This window comes from Cricetulus griseus, assembly GCF_003668045.3.
Source record: "Cricetulus griseus strain 17A/GY chromosome 1 unlocalized genomic scaffold, alternate assembly CriGri-PICRH-1.0 chr1_0, whole genome shotgun sequence".
NCBI classification, from domain to species: Eukaryota; Metazoa; Chordata; class Mammalia; order Rodentia; family Cricetidae; genus Cricetulus; species Cricetulus griseus.
This window is the reverse complement of record NW_023276806.1, coordinates 142,292,994-142,320,853: the sequence shown is the minus strand read 5'-3', so window position 1 is coordinate 142,320,853 and position 27,860 is coordinate 142,292,994. Positions and strand designations below refer to the sequence as shown.

At 36.2% G+C, this 27,860-nt stretch overlaps 1 pseudogene; it reads right to left on the bottom strand.

Moving 5' to 3' along the window:
- Positions 1–22,547: 22,547 nt before the first annotated feature.
- LOC100761924 lies at positions 22,548–23,170 on the bottom strand (annotated as a pseudogene).
- Positions 23,171–27,860: the final 4,690 nt, after the last annotated feature.

The window sequence follows — 27,860 nt, the reverse complement described above, 5'->3', positions numbered from 1 at the left end:
ACAAACTCAGGAATTCCATAAGAACAGTAAATATAATGCATAATATATATGCAAAGGGCTAAAGAGAGAAGGAAATAGAAATGAAATGAGTATAACATGCAATATATTATATAATATATTATATAATCTAAATAAAATAAATATTAAAAAATAATAAGTTAAAATAAGAAAAAACAGAGGTTATCTGATATGGAATTATGAGTCATGGAATCTCCAAAGATTCATTTGAGTTCAGTTTCTGCTGACCATCTATTGCAGGGCATGTGGTCTATTCTTAAGAGCAGTTTGATTCAGTGAAATTCCCTTGGATGTAACTAAAATTTCATTTGCAAGTGTTATAAAATGGAGGTAGCTTCTGTGTTAGAGATGGGGGAACATATGTCCACTTATTTCAATTCTAGTACACCAAATTTTGCAGACCCGGGCAGACCCTATGCATATTGCTTCAGTCTCTGTGAGTTAATCTATCTGCATTGCTATTGGGTTTATTCAATACCCTCTGCTTTCACTAGGTTACCTGAGCCAGAAGAGAGGGATTTTATGGAAATGTCTTGTTTAGGGATGAATGTCCCAAGGTCTCTTAGTGTCTATAATATGTCGGTCTGTGAGTCTATGTAGTTGTTCACATAGGCTGCAGAAAGAAGACTCTTTGATGATGGGTGCACAAGTCACTGATCTACAAGTACAGAACAATGTTATTAGGAATCTTTATATTTCTCTCTTTCTCTCTTCCTCTCCCTCTTTGTGTGTGTGTGTGTGTGTGTGTGTGTGTGTGTGTGTGTGTGTGTGTGTGTGTGTGTGTTTGTGTGTGAGTTTATAGCAGTAGTACTTGGTTTTTATCTAAATCCCTAGGTTATTGAGTTTCAGAGTCTCAGGTTTGTGGTCCTGTGCTGTGTATGGCTTCCATCCTATGGACTGAAGCTTCAGTAAAATTAGATATTAGTTGGTTATTCCCATAAAATTAGTGTCACTATTAGATAGCATATCATACTGGTAAGATACCATCTTAGATTAAAGAGTTTGTGGCTGGGTTGGTAGTTACATTTCTCCTTTGCTTGCTTGCAGAGTACCTTCCTGTACTGAAGACAATAGGGGAGTCAAAGACCCAACTGACCATCTCTTGTCACCAAATGAAGCTTCCTGTACCAGGAATGGATTACATATAATTGGGTTATTGACCAAAGGAGTCTCATGGAAATCTCCAAACAAATCAGGATGTTGCCAAGACTATATGTTTATCTCCATATACTGAGACCAAAGCCCTATTGATGAATACAATACCTACACATCTGATTGTACATATAAAAGTCCAACTGATGCTTACAAAGAGATTTAACCTCTATGTGCCAGATTCTTTGGAATAAGAAGTTACTCGACATGCTCTCAAAAAAGAAGTGTAAACACAAAAACAGGCACAAACTCTTTGATCTACATTAGTGTCCTACCTGCCTAATATGCTATGCAATGGTAGCACAAAGTTTGCTAGAGTAATTAAGCAATATCTTAATTGACTGAAGGCCCACTCCATGAGATGGAACCCATACCAAGAACCTGAGACTTGATATCCCAGTGACCTAGGGTCAAACTAAATACTACTGCTTTTTAAAAAAAAAGTAACAATAAAATAACTTCTAATGACATTCTATTAACTCATCCATCAGTGCCTTGCTCAGCCACCATCAGATAAGCGTCTGACTGTAGAAGATGGGAACAAATACAAAGACTCATAGACAGACATTATGCAGCCTTAATGGGATGTCTAAATCTAATCCTTTCCCTCAGGGTTCAGGGAACCAAGTAGAAAAGGAGGCAGAAAGAGTACAAGAGCCAGAGGGGAAGGACGAAACCAAAAATGTGGGTCCACTAAATCAACACCATCAAATTCGTGCATATTCACAGAGATTGTAGCAACAGGTAGGGTCCTAGACCTGAAAGAAGTGGACACATGGCCACCATCTCTAACCCAGAAACTATTTCCAATTGAAAACTTCTTTTGCAAATGATAATTTATTTCTATCCACTGAGGAAACAGACTGTTCTTAGGGGTAAGCTTCATGTCCAACAGAATATAGCCACCAGAAAATGAACTTAATGGCATATTCAGGGGTTCCTTGTTCAATAATGCCATGTCGGGGCTTTTGTTGTTGTTGTTATTGTTTTGTTTTGTTTTTTCTATAAAAATTGTTATACACACAGAGAGAGAGAAAGAGAGAGAGGGAGAGAGAGAGAGAGAGAGAGAGAGAGAGAGAGAGAGAGAGAGAGAGACTCTTCTTTCTTTCTACCCTAAAGTTTAGTAGTCTTAGTGATTCCTCAGTGTGCAAATGAGTGGATCTCTGACTCTTTCTGAAGGAGGCAATTTTATGTGAATGTTTTTGTTGTTATCATTCAGACAAGTGAATCGCACTTTAAATTTACATAATTAATCTAGCTGAAAAAGAGAGCCATAAATTTATTTTGCATTCTTAATTGGAGCCAATTTCATTTTACTTGCCTGTCTATATTATTTCCAAATGGATATCACCTAGTGGATCATCTAGTTAAGCTACAGAGACTGTAAAGGATAACATCTTTCTCTTTCTTGGAGAAACTCTTAGACACTCATCAGCATTAAGAAGTCATCATCCTTAAGAAGTTTTTTTTTTGCTGACATTGATTTAAATTCTTACATTCTGCTATCCAGGGTTCTAATACTTTAAATAATGCTTTTTTATACATAGTATTTGAACTGTTCAATGCTGCTTTTTCATTCACTTAACTCTGGATTTAAAGTTGCCTTTTATAATCTTTATAGATTTTGTATTTCCTATGCTAGAAATAAATAGTTATGAGGATTCATTTATTATTTAAAAACACAGACCATCCCTTGAGTAGTGAATAGAGGCATGCTCATTGTGGTCTGAATGAGTGTGATGTTCTAGTCTAAACAAACTCTCAGGACACATGAGTAAAGTGAAAAATAGTATGAATCCCAGGACTTAAGTAATTACTACAAAGAACTGAGGAATTAAAGGGAAATACATCAAGTTGTTCCAATCAGCATTTCCTGTTTCAGCATAAATAAGGTCATATGTCTATTTTTATAATCTTGCTTTAAGGAATAAAAATAACATAACATTTTAAAAACAAGAAAACACTGTAACTCTGCTGGGTGATTTTTTTTTTTTGGTCAGCTTGTTCTGAAATTCTCAAGTGGGATATTAAATCATCATTATAACCATCATCATCATCATCATCCTCTGTGTGTGTGTGGGGGGGGGGTGTGTGTGCGTGCGTGCCTGCGCGCGCTTGTGTGTTTCCTTGATGAGTATGTGGCTGTGTGCATGTTACACAGCTCAAAGGTGGTGGTTAGAAAACAAATTTTTAGTGTTAGCTCCATCTATGTTTGCATAGGTTCCAAGGATTAAACCCCTGTGGCAATGTTTCCATGGCAGTAGCATTTCCCTGATAAGCCATTTTAATGTTCCCAAATGAGATGCTTGACATTAACAGACAGAAATAATGTAAATGGAAAATGAAATGAATTGAAGGACTTAGATTTCTAACTGTTAGGTGAGTGTGGTCACTTCAGACTAAGCTGCTAGTTGCATAGGCCAGTTCTGAGACATAACTTATAAAAATAAGACAAAAGAAAGGCAATTTTTTATAGCAACTGTGTGAATTAATCTGAGTTCATTATGAACAGAGGAAGGAAAACCTGATACAACTTGAAGGTACAGAATGAAAGGACACCTTCAGATAGTTTAATAATTAGTTTAATTCATATGAGACAAGTGGAGTTTGAAAATGACCTGCATATATGGGATGAAATACTATTCACCTGTAAAGAAAGATTAAAATCACTGGTAAAGGGATGAAACTAAAAAAATTAGTGAGTGATTTAACACAGACAGAGAAACACAAGCACCACCTGTTTGCTCTTTGTTCTGGATCCTATATCCAAATCCTTAGTTGTAAATACATAACTTGGAGCAACCACAGAAATCATGAAAATGAAAACAAAAAGACCAGGGGATAAGACAAACAGCCAAAGGCTCTGGAGAGTAGAACACTGGGAGACAGTTTCTCTTATAGGAGAACTAGAAAAACGGGGTGATGTGGCTAGGGTAGGTGGGAGTGCAAGAGAGAGGGCAGGGAAGGAAGGTGGTGTAGTCACATTAAGAACATTAGAAAAGGTCATAGAAAAGCATATTTTTACACATATAAGAGTTTATGTGCATTCATACCACTTTGTGTATCAATGCTCTCCACCCAAAGCATAGCAGTATTTAACCAAAAGTCCAGTGCCATCTGTGGGAAATCTCCTTTTAAGTTTTTAGTTGGGAGATTCCAAGAGACTTCCAAAGCAGATTAGGCAATTGTCATTGACTTGTGTTGTCTTCCAAATGTAGAAGGCAAAACCCTATTGCTAAAGGGATAACAGTCTTTAGACGGGAGACTTCTAAAAACCAATCTGGAGCAGAAGTAGAAGCCTCCTTCCTGTAGATTAGCTCTCATAGTATCAGAAGGGGCTGTGCAAGCTTCCAAGGGAGAAAGGTAATCAACTCCTACCCGCTGTAACAGATTCAAACAAGTACAATGCCCAGCATATCTAGATATCCTGAAAGGTATATAGTGGCATTTATATTTTAGGGTAATGAATCAATATCTAGTTGGATATAAAATATAGTCAATAGGAAATAATTCATGCCAGGAACTGTAAACATAGCCAAGTACCCATACCTTATGAGACCATGGATCCTGTAAGAGAACTGACTACTGCCACTGCACTGAGCAAGTGAAGTTTCTAATTGCATACTAAGTACTTATCCTTACACCCACATGTAAGAGAAGCTCTCACACCTAACCAAAAACACTTCATGTTGATGAGACTGAGTTGATTAGAGCAAGCTACAACTATTTAAAACGAAGGGGGAAACTGACAGTGGGGTGCTTATTACGAACTGATGATCAGATTATACATAATTTATAATATATATTTAAGAATAAGAAGAAATAAAAACATAGAAGATAATAAATAAGCACATGATGACAGCAGCTTTGGGGCTTGATGTCCCTACATAAGGTTAAATTGGGGCTTATAAAGGCAAAGTATTATAAGAGGTAAAAAGAAAAGTGACGTTAAATAATGATTTATTTTCTCAGTTATGATTACTTACTACTAAAGGAGCTTAGAGCCAGGCAATGCTAGCTTTTAGTTCATTTACTGAGTGTTGGATAAGAGAATCACTGAAGCAGATGATGCCTATTTTTCTAATAATACTGTTTTCTGTGTTCTCCATCTTGTTGAGGTACCTATATTGGTGAGATTTTCTTGGTGCAGTCAAATTGTGCACCTAAGCTCCACTATGGCTCATTCAAGCAGCCATGATATACATGTACAGAGAGTGTAATCCCTTCAGCCTTCAATTGGAGACACCAACAGATGAATGAAAATGAATTCTTCATCCAAGCCTTTGCCAAATACAGTCCAATAATCACGTTTGCCCTAAATATGGTATTCAGAGATTTTCAACAGATGCAGTTACAGAAAACTAATTCCATTCCCTCAGTTTAATGATGGGGGTAGTCTTCAAAACTAATAACCCACTTCCAAATAGCTGCAACATCCACAGTTATGGCTTCTACTATATAGCAATTCCTGACAAAATCAAGGTGAGCACATTCATGCAAGCAATAAATCAAGTAATTAAAACACACACACACACCTACACACACACACACACACACACACACACACACACACACACACACACTCACACGTACATACAAAACCCATTGTAATAAAATTAACTAAAGCCTGTTTTATTTCCCTTTCTATGTTGTAATTGCCCAACAGTTCTCCTACCCCCACCCCCGACTCTGTGTGTGTGTGTGTGTGTGTGTGTGTGTGTGTGTGTGTGTGTGGTTGTCGAGGCCATTGGTCACTATTGAATATTTTCCTATATCATTTTCCTTTTTATTTTTGGAGGAAAATATCTCACTATACCTGAAACTCACTATTCCTGTTATGCTGGCTATCCAGAGAATGCTGGGGATCTGTCTATCTCTGCTCAACCACCAGTTGGATCAAAGAGCGATACTGTCATGACTGAATATTGCTAGTGCTGGCAATCCAAATAGAGCTGCAGAGTTGAGCAGCACAGAGTCTACCTAGTGAGCCATTTCCACAGCCTTTATCCAATAATTCTAATCAGTGTTACTGCTTTCTCAGACCAAGCTAAACATATTCGTTGCCAAACTCCTTCCTTTCATACTGTTTGGAACACCGGGCTCATGCCTGCAGTCAACAGATGGCAGATACATGTAGAAATGATGAGAAAGTTGGACAAGAAATTTGTACCCATAGTATAGCAGAGAACTAATGTAGGGGATCAAATGGAACACACTTGGAAAGTTTTGGTGTACCCCTTTAGCAATAAGAACATAGGCTTTACGTTTCCATGGCTGTCTCAAGCATCATTAAAGTTAGGAATAAAAGTTCATACTTCATTTTTAAAATTTCATATACTAAATAGCCAATATTTAAGAAAGCTAATTTCACCCACGACAGGACACTCGATGACATCAATGACTGCCTAAAACAAACAAACAAACAAAAAAACGTGTGATATTAAAGTAATGGCATTTGCATTGAATTTAAGAAAAATGTCAGTTTTAAATTAATTTTTATTTAAAATAAAAACAATCTTATTTTACATACCAAGCCCAGTTCCCTCCACCTCCCAACCTCCCATCCCCCCACCACCTCCCCATCTGCCACCCCTGGCAGTGGAACCAGTATTTATCCCTAATGCATGAATGGGCTTTATTATTTTTACAGAAGTGAGAACCTATTTACCAAGACAACTAGGGAATTAAAAATTGTTTTAAAATGTGGGGGAAACTATAGAGGACCTGGAAAATGCAGAATTACCTTTCCTTTTGTTTCCAGTTACACCAGTAAATTGAAGAAACTAACTCTAGCTACCTTCCCTATCAAAGTGACTGGTAAAATATATTTGGGAGCTGTGGAAAATTAATTGAAACAAAATATATGAGGCACCAAGTACAATGTTGGCCTAGTTTATGTTTCACCAAATATTAGTTACTTAACAGCAAACAGAGTGGGGAACAGATAGAGGTCTTCAGAGACTTCAAGCAGGAAAAATACTGAATAGATTATGACTGTAGTTAATAAAGGTTTGATTAAGATAATTATAGTAAGATGGGCAATATCATATGGATGAAAGGAAAATTGTGGCCTGGGGGTACTCTCTAAAAATTACTCTATATGGATAAAGAAAGAAGTGGCACATTATAAGTAGCTGCTATAAGTTCCTTTTCATTCAGAGTAAATAGATATTTTAGATAATTTAGGTTAGATATTTTGTTTATAATTTATTTTCTTTAATGTTAACTTTATGATTCCATTGAGAAACCCAGATAATAATAGCTATGGGATTAGAGCTTAGAAAAGATAGTAAGTAGTGCTGGAGACAAAACCTATGTGTGATGCAGCACACCTACAGCATACCGTTACAAAAGCACAGGTCTAGTGTGCATGTTTTCCAACTCTGGTGGAGATGGAGTGCAAGAGGTTGATGAATAAGCGGTCAGGGCTTATATTTAAGACTGCTTTCAGATTTTATTATTCTTCTCAGAATCTTAAGAATTTCAAATACACATTCTAAAATATAAATGTAACTTTAACAGATTAAAATGAAAGATAAATGACATGGTATAATTTTTATGATCTAAAAGATAATATACAAATATAAGCCTACTTAACAATTATCTATTAGAATGAGATTACTGGTTACTTATTATATTAATGCTTTGATTTATTTAATGTTGGTAATGCTATAAGAATTATTCTACTCAAATATGCACAGGTAATATATGTCCATACACATATATACATACATAAATATATATATCTAAACAACTTGGTCATATCACTTACTTTTGTATTATTATGATAAAGCAACATGACCAAAGCACCTAATAGAGTGGAAAGTATATCTGGGCTTACACTTCCAGAGGGAAGGGGACCACCAGCCATCATGTCAGGGAATCAAGACAACAGAAAGGAGGCAGAGTAGCAAGAATTCTTCATAACTCATTCTCTCAAACTTCTAGCTACAATTCGAGCAAGAGTTAGGAATGGCTTCACTTTTTTTGAAATTCCCAGAGACTGCCTCCATTTCCTCCAAGGCTACAGCTCTTATTCCAACCCAAACTGGGACTCCACCTAGGGACTAAGTATTCAAAACTGTGGAGGACATATCTCATTCAAATCCCCCATCACAGAAATCCTGAGTGAGAGACATTAACTGAAGAAGTGAGAGAGACAGAACTCATCTCTATCAGATTGTAGAAGAGATGCATTAAATTACTTTTGTTTTCAAATGTTAGGTTAATAATTACTGACTAACAGATCATACTTTATGGATATTTTGTTTATTTGTTTGTTATTCGAGACAGGGTTTCTCTGTGTGCCTTTGGAGCCTGTCCTAGAACTAGCTCTGTAGACCACGCTAGCCTCGAACTCACAAAGATCTATCTGACTCTGTCTCCAGAGCGCAGGAATTAAAGGCATGCATCACCACCGGGCAATATTTTGTATTATATTCCCAGCATCTGTGATACTTTTTCAGAGTATTAGGACAATTAAAGTGTGAAACAATCCTGCAATCACCTCGAGATGAACTATGAGAGAATGACATATATGGAACGAGTGCTTCAAAGATAAAAAATAAAGGAGAGCGAAAGAAAGGGAATGGAAGAGAGTGGAGGAGAGGGGCCAAGAAAGAAACAAAGAGGGTAGACAGGTGGCACAAGGGACAAAAATTGGGATGAGAAACTTGGAAGATACAAACATGAGGTTCAGGAGTGAGGTACACAAAAAGTAGGAGTGGGCACAAAACAAGAGGAAACAGAAAGAGTACATGAAGTGCAAAAAGTGAAATTTTCAAAAGTGGCGATTTATAAAGGCCAGGTGAGTGAATTTCTGTGATGATGTGTTAGGTTTCACTTGGAAAGTCTGCTGGGATAACCTGCGTGTCTTTCCCCCTGATCTACATGTTGGTCTATCTGCTCAATGACATTTTGACTTCATGGTTTCCTCATTTTTAATTTTAAAAAAGCAAAACCAACCAGAAAACAAAACAACAGAAACAAAACCAGCCCGAATATGACATCTGCAGCTCTTTCCTACTCTGTTGTTGAGAAGTAACTTGACAGTCCTTCTGAGAAGACCTGAGATTGACTGCCTGTATGGCCGCATGTGTATGCTACAGATGACAATACCTTATCCATGCATTGTGTTGGGCATCATCACGAAGGTGTCCATGTGTCTTGGTAAAATCTCAGAGTAGTTATTTCTTTTTATTATTAGTTCAAATCAGGAACAAACTTGCTTCACATGTCAATCCCTTCTCCCTCTCCCTCCCCTCACCCACGACCCCCATCAGCCTCCTACCCCCCCATTCCCTCCCCCCCTCTGCTCCCCATGGAGGGTAGGGCACTCCACGGGGGATCCCCAAAATCCACAATATCATCCTGGGCCGGGCCTAGGCCCTCTCCCATGTGTCCAGGCAGAGAGAATTCCTTCAAGTGGGATGGGCTCTCAAAGTCGTTCTTGCACCAGGGAAAAATACTGATCCACTACATTACCTGGGGCCCCAAAGATTGCTGAGGACTCCTTATTGACATCCACATTCAAGGATCTGGATCAGTCCTGTGCTGGCCTCCCTTGTGCTCCCCCTTGTTCAGGCCAGCTGTTTCTGTCGGATTCACCAGCCTGGTCCCGACCCCTTTGATCCTCATTTCTACCTCTCTACAACTGGGTTCCAAAGTTCAGTTCAATGTATAGATGTGGGTCTCTGCCTCTGCTTCCATAAGCCACTGGATCAGGGCTTTAGGATGGCATATAAAGTAGTCATCAGTCTCATTATAGGGGAAGGGCATTTAGGGTAGCCTCTCCACCATTTCCTACATTGTCAGTTGGTGTCATCCTTGTAGGTCTCTGGAAATCTCCCTAGAGCCAGATCTTTCCTCCAACCTATAATGGCTCTCTCTGTTATGGTACCTCTAATCCTGCTAGCCTCTTTTCTTCCCCCAACTCAACCTTTCTGCTCCTCCATTTCCTCCTCTCCCCTCCTCTCTTCTCTCATTCTCCCAGCTCCCTCCCCCCTACCCTCATGCTCCCAATTAGCTCAGGAAATCCTGCCCGTTCCCATTCCTGGGGGTCCATGCATTTGTCTAGTTCCTTTGGTGAAGAGGCTTGTAGGCTGGAAATCCTTTTCTCTATGTAAAATACATATATGAGTGAGTACATACCATGTTTGTCTTTTTGTGACGAGGTTACTTCACTCAGGATGGTTTCTTCTAGTTCCAGCCATTTGCCTGCGAATTTCAAGATTCTGTTGCTTTTTTTCTGCTGAGTAGTACTCCATTGTATAAATGTACCACATTTTCTCTATCCATTCTTCAGTTGAGGACATCGAAGTTGCTTCCAGGTTCTGGCTATTACAAACAATGCTGCTGTAAACATTGTTGAACATAGGTCCTTGTTGTATGAACTTGCCCAAGAGAGGAATTACTGGATCTTGAGGTAGACTGATTTCCATTTTCCTGAGCAACTGCCATACTGATTTCCAAAGTGGTCTTACAAGTTGGCACTCCCACCAGCAGTGGAGGACTGATCCCCTACTCCACATCCTCTCCAGCATAAACTGCCATTGGTGTTTTTGATTTTAGCCTTTTCTGACAGGATTAAGATATTAACTCAGAGTTGTTTTGATTTTCATTTCCCTGATGGCTAAGGATGTTGAACACTTTCTTATGTGTCTTTCAGCTGTTTTAGTTTCCTCTGTTGAGAATTCTCTATTTAGTTTTGCACCCCACTTTTTAACTTCATTGATTGGTGTTTTGGTGTCTAACTTCTTGAGTTTATTATATATTTTGGAAATCAGCCCTTTGTCAGATGTGGGCTTGGTGCAGATCTTTTCCTAGTCTGTGGGCTGTGTTTTTTTTCTTACTGACTGTGTCCTTTGCCTTACAGAAGCTTCTCAGTTTCAGGATGTCCCATTTATTAATTGCAGATCTCGTACAGAGTAGTTCTTTCTTGGTGCTGAAAACAAAAATAGAAATTACCTCTGGCAGAATGAAACAACTATTCAAAATACAACAAATAACTGTGACTAATAATTCAGCAAAATTACTGAACTTGAGTTGTAATAATGACATATTTCTATTATATTAACCTAACCAACAAATGAACTTTTGAGTATAAATTCTGAATATTTCCATTGTGAAGAACGATCTTATTTTATTTCCATTTGACAAGGAAATCAGCTATTTATTGGCATGAGTCAAAATTTCAGGTAATTTTCCTTGAAAGAAATCTCTCCCTATGAGTCCCATAGTAATTAAAATGTTTATAGCTCTGTTAATATTTTTCCGTTACTTTGAAGGATATTTGATGACACATTTCATTTCACTCCTACAGTCTTAGATTGCAGCTCTTAAAAGTATGAATAACCTCCTGCATGACCAAAACACATTGCTCACATCCAATATAATCACTGAGTTTCAGAATACAGTTTAATATTAGTCCATTTTAAATATTCACAATTACTTCATGAACTTCCCACAAACTTTTAACAAGTATCTTTCATCTTTGCTTAGTTGCCTTATGCCAATTTATAATATTTTTCTTATATTGTGTGTCCTTATGCCATAATTGTCATCATTATGCAGAATTTTATTTTGTCCTGTCATTTTTAAAATAAATTGGAAGGATATTTTATTTAGAGTGATCGATGCTTTTTCTTTCAGATTGAATAATTCCATTATGTCTTCTGTAGGTAAGTAATTATTGTATTTAAAATGATCTTATTTCAATGTTTAAGGATATTTTAGGAGGGGACGATTACAAGTACAAATCAGCTTTTTAAGTCATAAGGAGTTGAATGTGTGAATGAGTGTGTGTATGATTCTTGTGCCTTCCTTGGTACTTTTTCCAATGTTATAGCTTTTATATTATATTTATCTATATTATATTTGTTGATGAATGAAAACCTAGCCATTAGGGCTAAGGTTAACAACTGAACTGTCACTTGTACCTGATGGGAGAGGGAAAATCAGTTTTTTCGAATAGAGCAACACTGGTTATATCAACCACTCCAGGGAAAGCCTTATGCTCATAAGAAGTTGACCAAAATGTAATGGATTCCACAGGTTGTGTGTGTGTGCTCTCATTTGGTTACAGTTTGGTGGTGTTTTTGATGTGGTTGTTGGGAATTCCAGAGAAAATTAATAAATTTTTTTTGAAAAGGTCAGTCATTTGGATAATGGATTGTCATCTGTCCTTGTAGTACTACTCCAATTGATCCCACTTGTTTGTTAAAGATAGCTTTAGTGCAAAACATTTCAAATAGTGAATGCATTTCAGTAGTTCAAGACCTGGAATCAACTATTTTCAAGGACTTTGTGTCTTTTCTAGTTTAAGAAATTATTGAGTTTTCTTCTAATAGAGGGAGACATTATAGGTTTACAGATAAATCAGGCACTAGGGAAATGTCTGGAGATCTACAAAGATGACACCAAATAACATTCTAAGCAACAGAGGAGAGGCTACCTTAAATGCCCTCCCCGGATAATGAGATTGATGACTGACTTATATGCCACCTGATAGCCCTCATCCAGCAGCTGATGGAAGTAGAAGCAGACACCCATGACTAATCACTGAACTGAACTGGAATCCAGGTGCAGAGAAAGAGGAGTGATGAGCAAAGCAGTCCAGACAAGGCTGGTAAAACCCACAGAAACAGCTGACCTGAACATTGGAGAGCTCTTGGTCCCCAGATGGATAGCTGAGATACCAGCATGGGACTGATCCAGAACCCAAGAACATAGATTTCGGTGAGGAAACCTCGGAAATCTATGGGACCTCCTGTAGTAGTTCAGTACTTATCCCTAGCATAGGAGTGGACTTTGGGAGCCCATTCCACATAGAGGGATACTCCCTGAGCCAAGACACACAGAGGTTGGCCTAGGCCCTATCCCAAAGTATACAATAGACTCTGATGACACCCTATGGAAGGTCTCACCCTCCAGGAGGAACAGAAAGGATATGTGATAGGTAGGGTTTTGGTTGGGGAGGTGGCAGGGGAAGAGGGGAGGGAGAGGGAACTTGGATTGACATGTAAATCAATCTTGTTTCTAATTCAAATATAAAAACATCTGCAATAAAAAAAAAGAAATTATTGAGTAACAGCACTCACACACCTTCAGGCACACACATGCATATGTACCTATTATTTTGCTCTCTCATACACCAATACACACTATTTTCTGAATTTTGATTATAAATTTAAGTGTTAAATACTCAATTAATGAAAGTTTTGATTTATATTTATATCCATGTCCAAATTCATTTTTATTGCTTAGTGTTAATTGTACAAACACTATTTCTAATTTCCTACCATAGGAGCTCAAACCATAGAACTCCAGCAATAACAGAGTATGGAGGAATGTGGGCCAAAGGGAAAAAACCACATGAACTGCAAAGAATAGCATTTATCATAGCTTAGTAAAGACTTACATATTTTATACCCTTATTAATTTTATCTCAAATAAGACTATAACCTGAGTTTCTAAAAACTAAGTTTGGACCTGAAAACAAAACAATGTGATTTAAACAAAACAATCAATAGCAACACATAGTTGTATTATCTTGAGACAATAGGCAACAATGTGCTTGAAAGTAGGAATTATTCTGCAAATTATAAGACTGTGTTTTAGCTTCTTGTATTTTGAGCCAAACATTTCCCTTGGCCAGAATTTATAATGATGTTTCCTCCAAATACTAATAATTAATTTAGCTTTTTCCCCATATAGTTGTACAAGTCCCAGAGATTCAAACCAGAGTTTATTTGCCAGGAAGAAGATTGAATACATTAACTTTAAAACAGGGTTACTAATAGTTTACAGAGTCTAACTTATAACCAGCACAATCGATACTGAGTTATATCAACTTTACACTTTTCTTTTTTCATGTTACCTCTTTTCAAATTTCTCCCATGATACAATCTGCCAATGAAATTCTCTAAATTTTACTATTGCTAATCCCCTACTCTAATGCAAACTTTTAAAACTTTAATCTCCTAATAAACTTTCTTTATTGTTACATCTGTAACTTGTCTAAATTTATGGAGCTTGTTCCCATTAGAACAGGATCACTTGTGAAAGTATGAGAAAACTTATCTAAGCCAGTGAGTCTTCTTTCCTCCTCATTTCATGATTAAATACTAATAAACTAAAGTAGAAATTTTGGTGACCATTATGTTGGATACAGTTAGGATATGCCCCCTAATGCTCAACTATAAAAATCTTGGCTCCCAGTATGACTGGGTGGAGGTAGTGTAATATTTAAGAGGTGTACCTCATTGAAAGAAATGAGGCCATAGGATATCACCAACGGAATATATTAATGGGTGACTTGTAGAACAGGATTAGACATCAGGAGAGCGGTGTTGTGTAAGGGGATTTGCATCTTCCCCTGAATACCTCTTCCACATGTGTTGTTCACCACATTCACACATGCTCAAATCTATAATGCTCACTACCAGGAACTCAAAAAAGCTAAACAGGTGCTAGTACCATAGTCCTCATCCATAACAATTGTGAACTATATAAAACTTACTTTGTTTTTGACTTTCCATTCTAAAATACCAGCATCATTTATGTTGTTATAGCAACACAAAACAGATCACACAACGGTCCTCAGGTTTAACATTGTTCTTTGTATTTATTTGTTTTTTTACATCCCTACACACAGTTTTCCCTCCATCCTCTTCTCTCCTCCCAGTCTCTCCCCCATTCCCCACACCCAATTCACTCCTCTGCCTTGTCTTTTCAGAAATGTGCCAGCATCCCATGTCTATCAACCAGATGTGGCATAGCAAGTTGCAGTGAGACAAGGCACCTTCTCTCCTCTTAAGGAGAGAGTAGGCAACCCGGTAGGTTGAAAGGGTCCCAAAAGTAGACAACAGAGTCAGAGATAACCCCTGTTCCCACTGTTAGGTGTTCCATGAAAAGACCAAGCTATACTACTGTAATTTATGTTTAGAGGGCATATGTCAGTCCCATGCAGGCACCGTAGTTGATAATAAATAAGTACTCTTGTCCTTCCACTTTATTTAATTATTGATATCATGTAGAGGTACATTGGAAAATACTTCCTGCCACTTTGATTCTTTTTAAAAATATTTTTAATTTGAAATAGAATTACAATGATTTTGCTCCATGCTTCTTCCTTCCAGACCATTCCAGCTAGCCTAGTATTTATACAACTAATTCCTGATAGTTTATATCATATTTATTTGTTTTTAAAGACGTATTTATATTCTGTATGTATAGGCATCTTTTGGCATGTAAGCCAGTGCTCCACATATGTGCAGTGATTATGGAGAGCAGGAGTTGATGTTGAATCCCCTGGCCTTAATTGTAAGCAGCCATGTGGATGCTGGGAATAGAACTAGAGTGTTCTGGAAGAACAGTCAATGCTCTTAAGTATTGAGCGATGTGCCCATCCCTTAACTCCTAATAGCTTAAAATATTTCTGTCTTTATATAATATACATCTACATTTATTAAATTGTTCATTTATCCAATATTTTATTTTTTCAGTGTTGTGAATGAAGCCAAGTCCTCATACATGATAAACAAGTACACTACCACTTAGCTGTACCCTTATTTCCTGCTTTTGTTTCTTGTTTAATGTATTAATGTTTTCCCAGATAAATTCAATAGGCACACCTGCACGTGCGTGCGTGCACACACATACACACAATATACAAATATATTAAAGCTACACACATATATGTTGAGAGAGAACACAAGATTTTGATTCATATGGTTATAGTGAATGAAAATCTCAAAATCACAGGCTATGAACAGTAACCAACCAACTCCAGTTGTAATTTGAAGTCAATTCCTACCTGAAAGCAGTCTGCTAGAGAACATTATGTTGCTCAGGATAAGTTGGAACTTACAGTTCATTCAGTCATTGACTTAGATGAGGGAGGACACATTTTTTTTGTACTCAAGTGTTAGTCACACACCAAACATGCTCAAGGTTGGCACATTAACGCTCACAAATGTAATGATGCTTTTAAGTGTCTCATATCTATCCCATATCCCCCATTCACTCCTTACAGTACATGTCATGAATAGACAAATTGCATGGAGATATATGCATTTTACAACAGTCATAACCTATACACTTTGAGTTTTGGGTTATTCGCTTGTCCTATATTCTGTAGTCTGTCAGTCTTTAAATAAGTCCTTAATATTGCTGATCACTTATAAGCATACTTTCTTGCATTCTATTAGTGCCAAGAGTTTATTTTGAAAACTGGTTCTGATGTTCATGGGTAAGAAATGCATGTGGCCTTAATGACTCTTTGATGCAAACTTTGTGTATTTCTGAAGATACTTCATGTTTTTAGATATCTCTCAGAGACACTCAATGGGCTCTTTCCTTCCCCTTTCTCTCTTTCCTTCTTGGAGTTCTACAACTGACATTTTACTCCCTTTGTTTGACAACCGTTCTGAGTGGAGTTGAGATGAAGGCTTGCTACCTTTAAGAACTTGAAGTGTTCTCTGGAAGATACTTGTTACTTTGCTTTTAAAATGGACTATTTTGTAGGATTTATTCTTGAACTTCACTCAACAACTAACCAATCTCCAAGTGAATAGAGGTGCTTAACCTGAAAATTCACATTATTCAAAGAAAGTCCATTTATATATCATGGTTTATTTAAATGAACCATCTGTCATAATCATACATGATATTACAGTACAACAGTATAGTCAACATGTGTCTTCTCTATATGTGGGCATACAGTAAAGGGAAATTGTTAAGGTATGTGTGATATATATGTCACTAACTATAGTACAAATATTATGTTCACTCTTACTGAAAAAGGTACCTGCCTGTCCCAAAGCAATCATTTATTAATGTCTTCTTTTATGGGCATATTTCTACTCTCTATGGGCAAGCTACTTCTGTGGGTCTTCAATAGTAAGTTTTATAGTTAAGAAAGTGATCTGGATTTCAGGTCATTTTAGTTCATGCTTTGTAAGATTGCTAGTCTTCATGCGAATATAATGTTTTTCTCTTGTTTATTTATACTTCTAAGGCATCAGGCTAAGCACTGCAAAGTTTTTCCAACTCAAATGCTAATTTTTACTGTATTGCCTGAAATCTACATTAAACTGACTGTAAGGTCAAATGTTTATGACTTGGGAGTAAATGTCATAATAAACTTAGAGCATAACCACATGTGACAGGAGGATCCAATAGAGACATGACATACATAAATAGGATTTTTCTTTTGCCAAGGTCTCTAACTCCCAAAATGTATTGGTAATTCTTATGAAGAGCTAGTTGCCTCAAATACATCTGATGGAAACTATAAATCTTAATCCATTTACAAATGTGTACAAGTTAGACCCTTAATCTGATTTACTGAATTTTTTTTGAAAACTGTGGTATAAAGCACAAGGCTTTTTTGAGAACAAAACTGATATCATTGTTCTTTCTCTTTCCATATTAATCATTTTACCTTTGTGATTTCTAGCTAATACTATCTTATTTCTAGAAAAAAAGATCACTAGGTTTAGAATATGTTCTCTGCATGACTTTCTTATTATCATGATTTCAAGTTGTAAAGATTTCCATTTTTAAATTCTAAGAATTTTCTGCAATAAAAAATGATTTGGTTAAAATGTTAGTATAACATTAAAGACATGACTGAAGTAGTGATATGTCAATCATGATACTAGGCACTATGTCTACATTTTGAATATATTACCATTAATGGCTTCTTATAATTGATAATCATGCTTAACTGGGGCCACATGTATATTTCAACTCAGCATTAAAGATATGTGATATTAGTCACTGTCTGTTGTCAATAACACAATAGCACAGGTTGAGTAAAGTAAAGAGAAAAAATTATTTCAGATTATGACTTTCAAGATACTAGATATATATGCACAATGACTTTCTTGCTGGCAGCATCCTAAAGTGGTGGTAAGCATCACTGAGCAAAAAGACAGGAAGCTTAAGTGGGTATGAAGGGCTTCTTTGCCCTGTTTCCTATAAAGCCATCACCATTCATTTTTCCAGAATCCATTCTAATGCCCTTATTTAATGCAAATTATCTCTTAAAGATGACACCTCTGAACATCATAGATTTAATATGCACCCCTTTAAGCATAATAATGTGAAGTATATTTTAACTTTAATTTAATTAAGCCTTTGGTATATGTATTTAAGACATAGCCAAACCATAGCTATCGATCATGCTACATACCTGTCATACAATCAGAACCTGGAGAATCTGGGCTGTAGAGTTAGTTCTAGGCAAGCCTGAAAAGGACAGCTGTTTCAAAACTACAAAGCAAAATCGTTTACAACTTACGTTTCAGTGACATTTCTAGGGTACCTACCTGACTGCTAAAAAAGTTAGATTTTTATCAACAATCAAGTAAAGGCAGTTGTGTGACATGCTATATAAAGTTTTGTAGATGATTTATTCAATTCAGTTTGGTTGAAAAGCTTCTTAGAGAGGGATGATGGATTTCAGAAGGATGGGAAAACTGGACAATGATAAATGACAACCTGCTTCTATCTTGTTAAAATCTATATTAACTCTCAATTATATTTCAATAGAAGGCAGAAATAATACAGATAACTCAAGCCTCCTCAATCAAAGCATATTTAACTTCATTTTAATACAGCCAGAACTATAATACATTATCTGGCATACACATCCTGATTTCACCTTATCTTCAGTAATATTACATGTATCAATCAAATGAAGGACAATTTTGGCAGCTCTCTAGATTTATATGGTATAAACATTAAATGAACACTTGCAATGTGTGATTTGATATATATATATATATATATATATATATATATATATATATATCTGTTGGTAGAGTATTTCTCTGCTGTGCAATAAACTCCATTTTATCCCAACACACACACACACACACACACACACACACACACACACACACACACACACACACAAAACACTTAAAGGAAAAGAGCCCATGAATTTGAGAGAAACCAAGGGGGTGTACATTGGAGAGTTTGGAGGGAAGAAAGGGATAGGGAAAAGAAATGTAATTTTTTATTAGAATCCTAATAATTAAAAAATTAATTAAAAGTAAATACAAAAAACCCAGAAACAAATAAATACTAAACATTACCATGTGCCTGTATCTCAGTACTACCTGGTGGAAGAAAGGGGTTCAAAGTGATAACATTTCTTGGACATAATAGAAACTATGCATGTTAGCAAGGAAGAACTGTGAGCTCCATCACAGGGTACCTTCTTTCTGAAATCCAGGTTTGTAAGAAGGGAGAGGACTGCTTCATCTATATCTGTTTTCATTAATTTTGTTTGCTTTTGGGTTCTTGTTTATATTCAGAATAAATCAATAATACATGTTTGGATATTATATTATGGAGAGTGATACATAATTTCATCGTGCTCCTCTGATACACTTTGATAAGTTTTTAATATCTGCAATCCAGTTCATCCAACAAAGTTGCTAGAGAATTCTTCAAGTCAGCAGCTTCTTTGTCCGTGTGTCAAACTTCGTGCAGAAGCTGTAATTCTGAATTTGCACATTTCTTTTGTTGTCAGGAAAAGATAGCAAGCCATATCTAAATTGTCTCATTTTGTTTCTTCTGCATGCCCATACAATTTTAGAAATGTACGCATCATGTGTTTTGTCTGTTATTTTTTCCAAGAAATTTGAACAAAAAATTAGTATGCATCAGAAAAGTTAAGATTGTATAGCAAAAAAAAATATTTTGAGAAGTCTGAGATAGAATCACATCACAAAGAAAAGTTTCAAAATTTGCCTTATTCTCATCAGATTGTAAAAACTTTGTTTAAACTAATGTAATTGTTCATGCCTTGTTTAGGGAGCCATGTAGCTGAGACTTCATGGGGACAGCATCCCTGTCATATCTAGAAGGCACAATCTCATAGCAGACACCCTGGTCCTTTTGCTTTAAAAATCTTTGCCCCATTTTTTCAGCATGCTCGCTGAGCACTGGGTACAGGGGTTGTGTTGTACATGTACAGGTACGGCTGGGAACTCCAGTCATTATTTCTCATTTTGAGTACTTGTGACTTTCTGTAAAGGTCTCTGTTTCAAAATGAAGCCTTTTCTGTGAGTGATGAGGCATATACTTATTGTTGGATATAAGGATTAGCATTTATAATGCAGTTGGAAATTATGCTAGTTTAATGCAATGGCAGTAGTCAGTTATCTTCCAGGATCCGTGGCATGGGGTACTAATTGTGTAGTTAGCTAGGTTTCATAAATCTCCTCTAGAGGTTTTGACCTATTTATTCTCAGATTCTCAGCATCATTGCCAGTGTCCTGTATGGTTTCCATCTCATGGAGTGGACCTAATTCCAATAAGAAAGTGATTGGTTACTTCCTTGTACTTATGCCACTTTTGGACCAGTGATCATATCTTGAAAACTAGTTACTACTATAACTCACATAGTTTGTAGCTGGGTGAGGCTGATGATCACTTTCCTCCTTCAGCAGTGAGTGAGCACTGCCTTGTCAGAACAAGGTCCATGAATGATGCTGTGTAAGGAGACTTCTGAGAACTTGTAAGAAAATTCCAAGTAAACAGGAGTCTGGTAACTTTGGTTCTTCTATAACAAGATTTTATTCTTGGGATGTGCTTTCTTGCCTCTCCCAGGTGTAGTAAATAGGAGTGGGTTCTGCTTCAGATTATCCTTCTTCTTACCCATTATTTTTCAGAATGATATTTCCAAGCATGAGTTGTCCTCATGACTATACACACATCATGTGACCTTGCCCTTATGAGTGTATACAATTGAACTCAAGTGAGCTTTGTTCATATGACTGTGTTAGACCATCAGAATGCCCTCAGAATATAGATCATCTGGTGCCCTGAATAAAACTGACTATTGCATGAGAGTTTAGCCTGCCTCAATTTAGGCTCTACTCTCCCAGATTCATGCTGCCAAATACAGCAGTAACACTACCTAGTAGGTGTTAATGTTCCAGTTGAGTAAAAGAGAGATTAATCTATGTTGTATGCCATAGGTATGTAGTTTCTACAGCAATAGGACTTTATTATTATTATCAAGTTGTGAAGGGAAACCAATATTATTATAAAAAATGTAATTTCTGAGGTCTGTTGGACCTCAATCATCCTGAACATATTGTTCTGCCCATAGATCAGTGTTTCTCACATCCTTCATCAAAGAAGTTTCCTCTTGAAGAAAAAAGGTCATTAACATTCATGTAGCCCCAGATGGCCTTGAACTCACAGAGATCCATCTGTCTTGTCATCCTAGTGATGGGATTAAAGGTGTGGCCATCACTGTCTGTCCTCTGTGGCTAAATAGTGGCTTATGTGTGTGGCTAACTAGTAGCTTAGTGTGTCTGTAGCTAATTAGTGGCCTAGGTCTTAAATAGGGGTGTGGCTAACTGGTGACTTAGCTCTACACTCTGATCATCAAGCAAGCTTTATTAGATCATAAGCAATATATCACCACAATGTAGCATGGTAATTATATAACATGGAATCATCTCCTGGCCTAAGAGCTACCATTGTTCAGCATATCTCCACACTCCAATCCCTGAGTGCAATCTTTGTAACTTCCAAAATTATCTCATCTTACCTTTTCCAGACTGTTCTACACATGAAAATCTAGAATATTTAGGGTTTTATTATTGGTGTGTGTGTGTGTGTGTGTGTGTGTGTGTGTGTGTGTGTGTGCACGCGCACGCTCGATATGTATGAGGGTGTACATACCACAGTGTACATGTGGAAATCAGAGGCAAAATTTGTAGAGCAGATTCTCTATTTCCACTTTGATGTGGGTCCTGATCATGAAACTACAGTTGTTAGGTTTGCATGGTAAGCATCTTCATCTTCTAAAACATACTATCTGCCTTATTTTCTTTTTTCTTTCTTTCATTCTTTTTTTCTTTCTTTCATTCTTTTTTTCTTTCAAGATTGGTTCCTTCAACTTAGCAATATGTAGTTTCAGGATTTGGTGCCTAATATTATTGAAGTTAAATAATATGTTATTGCCTGAATCTATTACAGTTAACTGCTAATCTGAAGAGCCACTTTTATATCCACATTTTGACAGGTGTGATGTTGGTCAACCTGTTATACTTTGAAGATGACCCATTATTTTACATTGATTCCTTTAATATCTTGATTTTTGTTATAAAATCTACATCATAAAGTATTTTGCAGCTTAAATATGCATGGGAATTTAGTAGAATATTTAAGCTTCTCTGTAATGTTAGAAGTTAGCCTGCTAAGATTACATTAGAATAATTGTCGAATCAGTGGCTTTTAGTGAGTGCATTTTTGTTAATCTAAATTATTTCTTTTATTTTATAACATCTAATAAATTTCAACAACATTCTTTGGAGTAAACAAGCATTTATTAAAAGCATGCACAGTTACCGGGAGGACACACTGTCAAAGTTGATTTTCTCCAAGGTGTTCTTGGGCTTAACACTCTCTTCTCGCTTGCAGTTGAAGATCTGCTCTTCTTGTCTGCACTCCCGCTGTACTTGCTCATCCACACCTTCAGGTGGCTGCGAGTCAGATCTCCACACATCTCAGTGAGCAGCTCAGCTCTACTGGCATGTAGTACCCACCTCGTGGCAGATAAATTTCTTCTACAAAGCCATTTATGCCTCCCAGGAAGTCCATGTTTTCATTCACGGCTTGCCAGATGGCTTGAAAGTAGCAGGTCTACAGCAGGTCCCCGAGGTACAATATGTGTCAGATGAGCCAATCCACTGATGCTTTTGATCCGTCATACATGTACACATGGTGAGGTCGGTGTAGGGAAGGTTAGAGAGGGCTTTTGTCTGAGTCGGGGCAGTGGCTGTGGTCTGAAAGAATGATAGATTGAACTGGTTCAATTTCAGGATAGTCAGATTGGCCTCAGAATCATAGGTATTCTCCTGGGCCATGTCTCCACATACCCTAGGGTAGCCAAGTTCTCAGGACAGTATGTTTCAATAAACTTGAGCAACTTGCCCATTTTCACTTTCATCTGCTCACACATCGCCATGATCATGATCACCTTCCATAAACCCAGGGACGCTTGACCAACAGGCCCAGAAAAAAAAAAAAAAAAAAAAGCAAGGCCTCATTTTTTGTCTGATTATTCTTTTATTCACAGTTTACAATGGGTTTGCAGCTTCCCAGCAATCAATGTATGACTGTCTCCATAATCTCATCTATCATACATATACACATTGCCAAAAACACTTTTGTACAGTTTTTGTTTATTTTAGCTATTCTTTTAGCATTTGAAATAGAGACACTTTGAAATATATTGCATCTTGGTAATTACTCACTTCTGAACAAATAGATTTCCAAAAGTTAGTTGTATTTGATGTTTAATGAAAAATGTATTTCCCATGCAAAATTAAAACAAGCATGTTATGTATACTATAAATCAAGACTTTTATTTTTTTAATGTGGCAGCCAGTTTTATTACATTATTTTCAACAATAGAAACCTGATGGGGGCAGAAGAGGAGGGGAGGGAGAGGGAACTAGGATTGACATGTAAAAGAAGCTTGTTTCTAATTTAAAATCCATTTACAATATTATAAAAATAAAAATACAATAAATTAAAAAAGAAACCTGAACGTAGTTTACAAGATTACATTAATAATAGTATATGTGGAATTTTCTTATATATAGGATTGCATTGACAATCAAGTCTTCAGATAATCTCTAATCTATATGATAAGAATCATTAATGGACTGGACAGTGGTTGCTTATGCCTTTAATCCCAGCACTTGGGAGGTGGAAGTAGATCGATCTCTGTGAGTTCCAGGCCAGCCTAGTCTACAAAGTAAGTTTCAGGACAGACAGGGCTACACAGTATAACCCTGTCTCAAAAGCAAAGAAAAAAAAGAAAGAAAGAAACGATAAAAGAATCAAAAATGAATCATTACATCCTGCTTTCAATGAAATTTTCCTGTATTGTCTTTGTTGTAATACAGTGAACATTTTTAATTTTTCCAACAGAAAAACAGGAGGTAATTAATTCATTTTAATTGACATTATGTCTGGATTTTGAAAATTATTTTAAAATAATTGTATTTATTATATGCTATACATAATTATTTATATAATATCTAAATATATATACACAAACTGATGTCTGGTAATACTTTTCTTGAATGATCAATGAGTAAGGGAGAGGTAGAGACAAGAGGTCGGAGCATTTCAGGCTATGCTGGGCTTTGTGAGATGAACATATCTCAAAAATAAAACAGTTGTGTATTCCACTACTCTTATTAAGATTTCTTTACAATATATAATCATAATATATTAACATTTATTATAACATTTACATAAGTAAATACTGTTAACATGTATTATTATGTTATTTCATTCCTCCATCTAAAATAAAGGGTTAACTTTCAAAATATGTATAATAATATTTCTTTTCTCTTATGATTCTCTGTTTAGAAGTAAAAAGTTTATTTATCCTAAACAACCAAGTTAATTGTTTACTCTAAATGAAATGTAATATGCCGGTATTTCATTGATTTCCCATTAGGCCCTTTACATATGTTTTATATTGCATATTTTGATAATGTCTTACATGTTTGTACTTTTTATCCATAGCATACTAATCATTATCAAAAAGTGTTCTGTGGGGAAGAGTAAAATCTGATTCATTTGTTTAATGACCAAGCAAAACTTTCCATTCCTCTGCCTTGTTAGTTTCCTTCACATAAACGCAAAACTTTTTGTCAAACTAAATTCAACAAAAACCACTGTGTAATGATAAATCTTTCTGCCAGCCACCTGAGTTCTGCCTGCTGCATTATGGTCCAAGTAACATATAGAGTCTTATATTAGTTAACAATGCTGCTGGTCAATTGACTAGGAATTTATATGCTAGCTCAGTCTTAATTATAATAAATCTATAAATTTTATAAGACTTATTGAGGATGCCTTCTGCTGGCCTCCTCTTCCCAGGATCACATGGTGGCTCTGTAGAGAACAGAGCAGGAGGAAGAGAAAGAGCAAGAGGATGATTTCCTTCTTGACCCTGCTTTTATTCTGAGTCTGCCTGCTCTTTCACTTCCTGCCTGGATCTTTTTACTACATTTCCCAGAATCCCCCTTTACTCTTACTCTGTAGTGGCCCAGCATGTCTCAGCCTCAGTCCATGATGTTCTACCTGAGTGGGGGTGTGTGGACCTGGAAGCTCTGAGCAACCCAATGGCAATAAAGACCAAACACAGGCATCTTGTCATCTTCAGAGAACTCTCAGTTCCATATTGTGGAACTGGAGTCATTTCTTTATTAGCCATCTTTTCTGGTGTTTCTTAACCATCCTGCTAATACCATGAGGCAACCATTTCTCTCTTTGTTCCCTGATGCTCTGGCCACTCACCTTTCTTCCTAACCTTCTATATTCACAAGTTATTCACACACAACTCTCTCCTCCACCCAGGTGAGGGCCTATTCAGATGCTTAGGCACATACAGATGCAAATAAGAGGCATATTACCCTCAGGCCATGGTAAACAGTAGTAGCCTTACTGACATTAACAATACAATAGTGGGTCAGAGCTTTCCAGTGCTCCATGTTTAATGAGACCCAAGGCTGAATCTCAAAATATTCCATAGTGGAAATACTTTAGTCCCCCACACTACTCCCGCCTATCTTGCTTTCCTATTGGCCAACAGTACTTTATTTATCAACCAATAAGACAAACATATACACAGAAGGACCTGCCCCATCACCATTGAAACTATTTTTATTTAATTATATGAAGCAGATATCTTAACTATTTAGCCATTTTCATGTTTGTGCCTGAAATAGTCATTAATTAATATTCTATGTAATGAAAGGATCTTTTTCATCTATTACAGATTGATCAATTATTAAAACAGGGTATAAGGAGAAATTAAGTGCATAATATACTGCATAGTTTCTTAAATACTTATTTAATAATAGAGCAAATGAAATTATTAGCAGGGCATGGTAGGTTATTCATATAGTCCAAGTACTCAAGAGACAAAGGAAGATTTCCATAAATCAAGAATAGATCTTGTCTCAAAAATAAATTAATTAAATTCTTTAAGTAATTGTTTTGCAATGATACTATTTTCTTGAAAAGAAGATTCATTCTTATTTAACAAGTACAGCATCTTTCTTGTCAAAGGTTAGGTCACATATGTATAAAGTCTGACATTTCTTTTCATGTTGGAATTTCTGAAGAGCTGCTTGCTAGATTCCCATGAGTGATGCATTATTAAGATGTAACGGACACTCTCCAAGGAGAAGTGAAAATGAAATGCTATAGATTAGAGTTGTAGCGGATGCATCTTTAATTATTTATTAATAGGATGAAACTCAGCATTTCCATCTTAAAATCACAGACCAACTGAACATTCAGAACTTTCCCAGCAGGCTTCAGTTCAATTCCCTGAAATGGTTTCTCAATGTAAAGGTAATAAAATGGTGGTGATTAGATTGTAAGGCTTTCTAATTAACAGGGTGATGTTGCATGTAAATCATCTTGTACTTTTTGTTTAAAATAAGGAATTTTCAGTTGGAGAGATATTCATGGCAAAACATCTATTCAGACATAATCTAAATAGGTTCCAAGAGTGGAAAACACAGTATTTGCATTTTATTTACCCAATTTTTAAGATATAGTTTTTGAATGTAAACATGATTACAATTTTTCTTAAGTACAACTTTTTTAGCCACAAAATAGAACACATTAAATCACTAATTTCACATTTATTTTTAAGAAAATACAAACTTAGCTTTATACTGTTTATTTATATGTTCACTTAGACAATGTAATACAATTTTAGTGGTTTGAAACACAAATAAGATACCCATTTTATCTTATTGATTTGGCCATTTAGGGCACTTATTTTCACTAAAAAATAATTTCCTGATAATTAATGTTGATTTTTTAAATCTTGTAACTTTGCTGAATTATTTTATCAGCTCCAGGAGTACATATATATCTGTCTGTATATCTATCTATCTATCTATCTATCTATCTATCTATCTATCTATCTACCTATCTATCTATCTATCTGTATGTCTGTTTAGTTATCTTCTAACTATCATCTATCTACCTATCTATCATCTACTTATCTGTCTCCTATCTATCTTCATGCAATTCTGAAACAGTGATATATTTTATTCTGTCTTTCCAATATGAAGGCCACTTAATTCATTTTTCTGGTCTGATAGCTCTATCTAGGACCACTGATATGGAACTAAACATAAATGGTAAAAACTAACATAATTGTATCAGTTACTACTCTATTCTATGGCATCATGATAAAGACACCTTAGAGAAGAAAGAATTTACGTGGCCACATACAATTTCAAAGGTCTAAATTCCATGACCATTATAGCAGGAAGCATGGCAGCTGAAAGGCAGGTATGGCCCTAGAGCATTAGCTGAGATTTTATATCTTATTCCACAATCACTAGTTAGAGAGAGTAAACTTTGAATCTAAATGAGATTCTGAAACTTCAGTTCTCACTTATAGTGACACAACAACTCCATCAAGGAAACACCTCTTACTGCTTTTTAAACAGTTCTACCAATAGGGAAACAAACCTTCAAATATGGAGGCTTTCTCATTCAAATTATTACAATCATAATGAAAATACTTATTAACTTCCCTCTTTCAAAAAATAAATTTGAAGTTTTTTTTTAACCATGGCCTTGGTTGTATTGAAGGACTTTGTTCT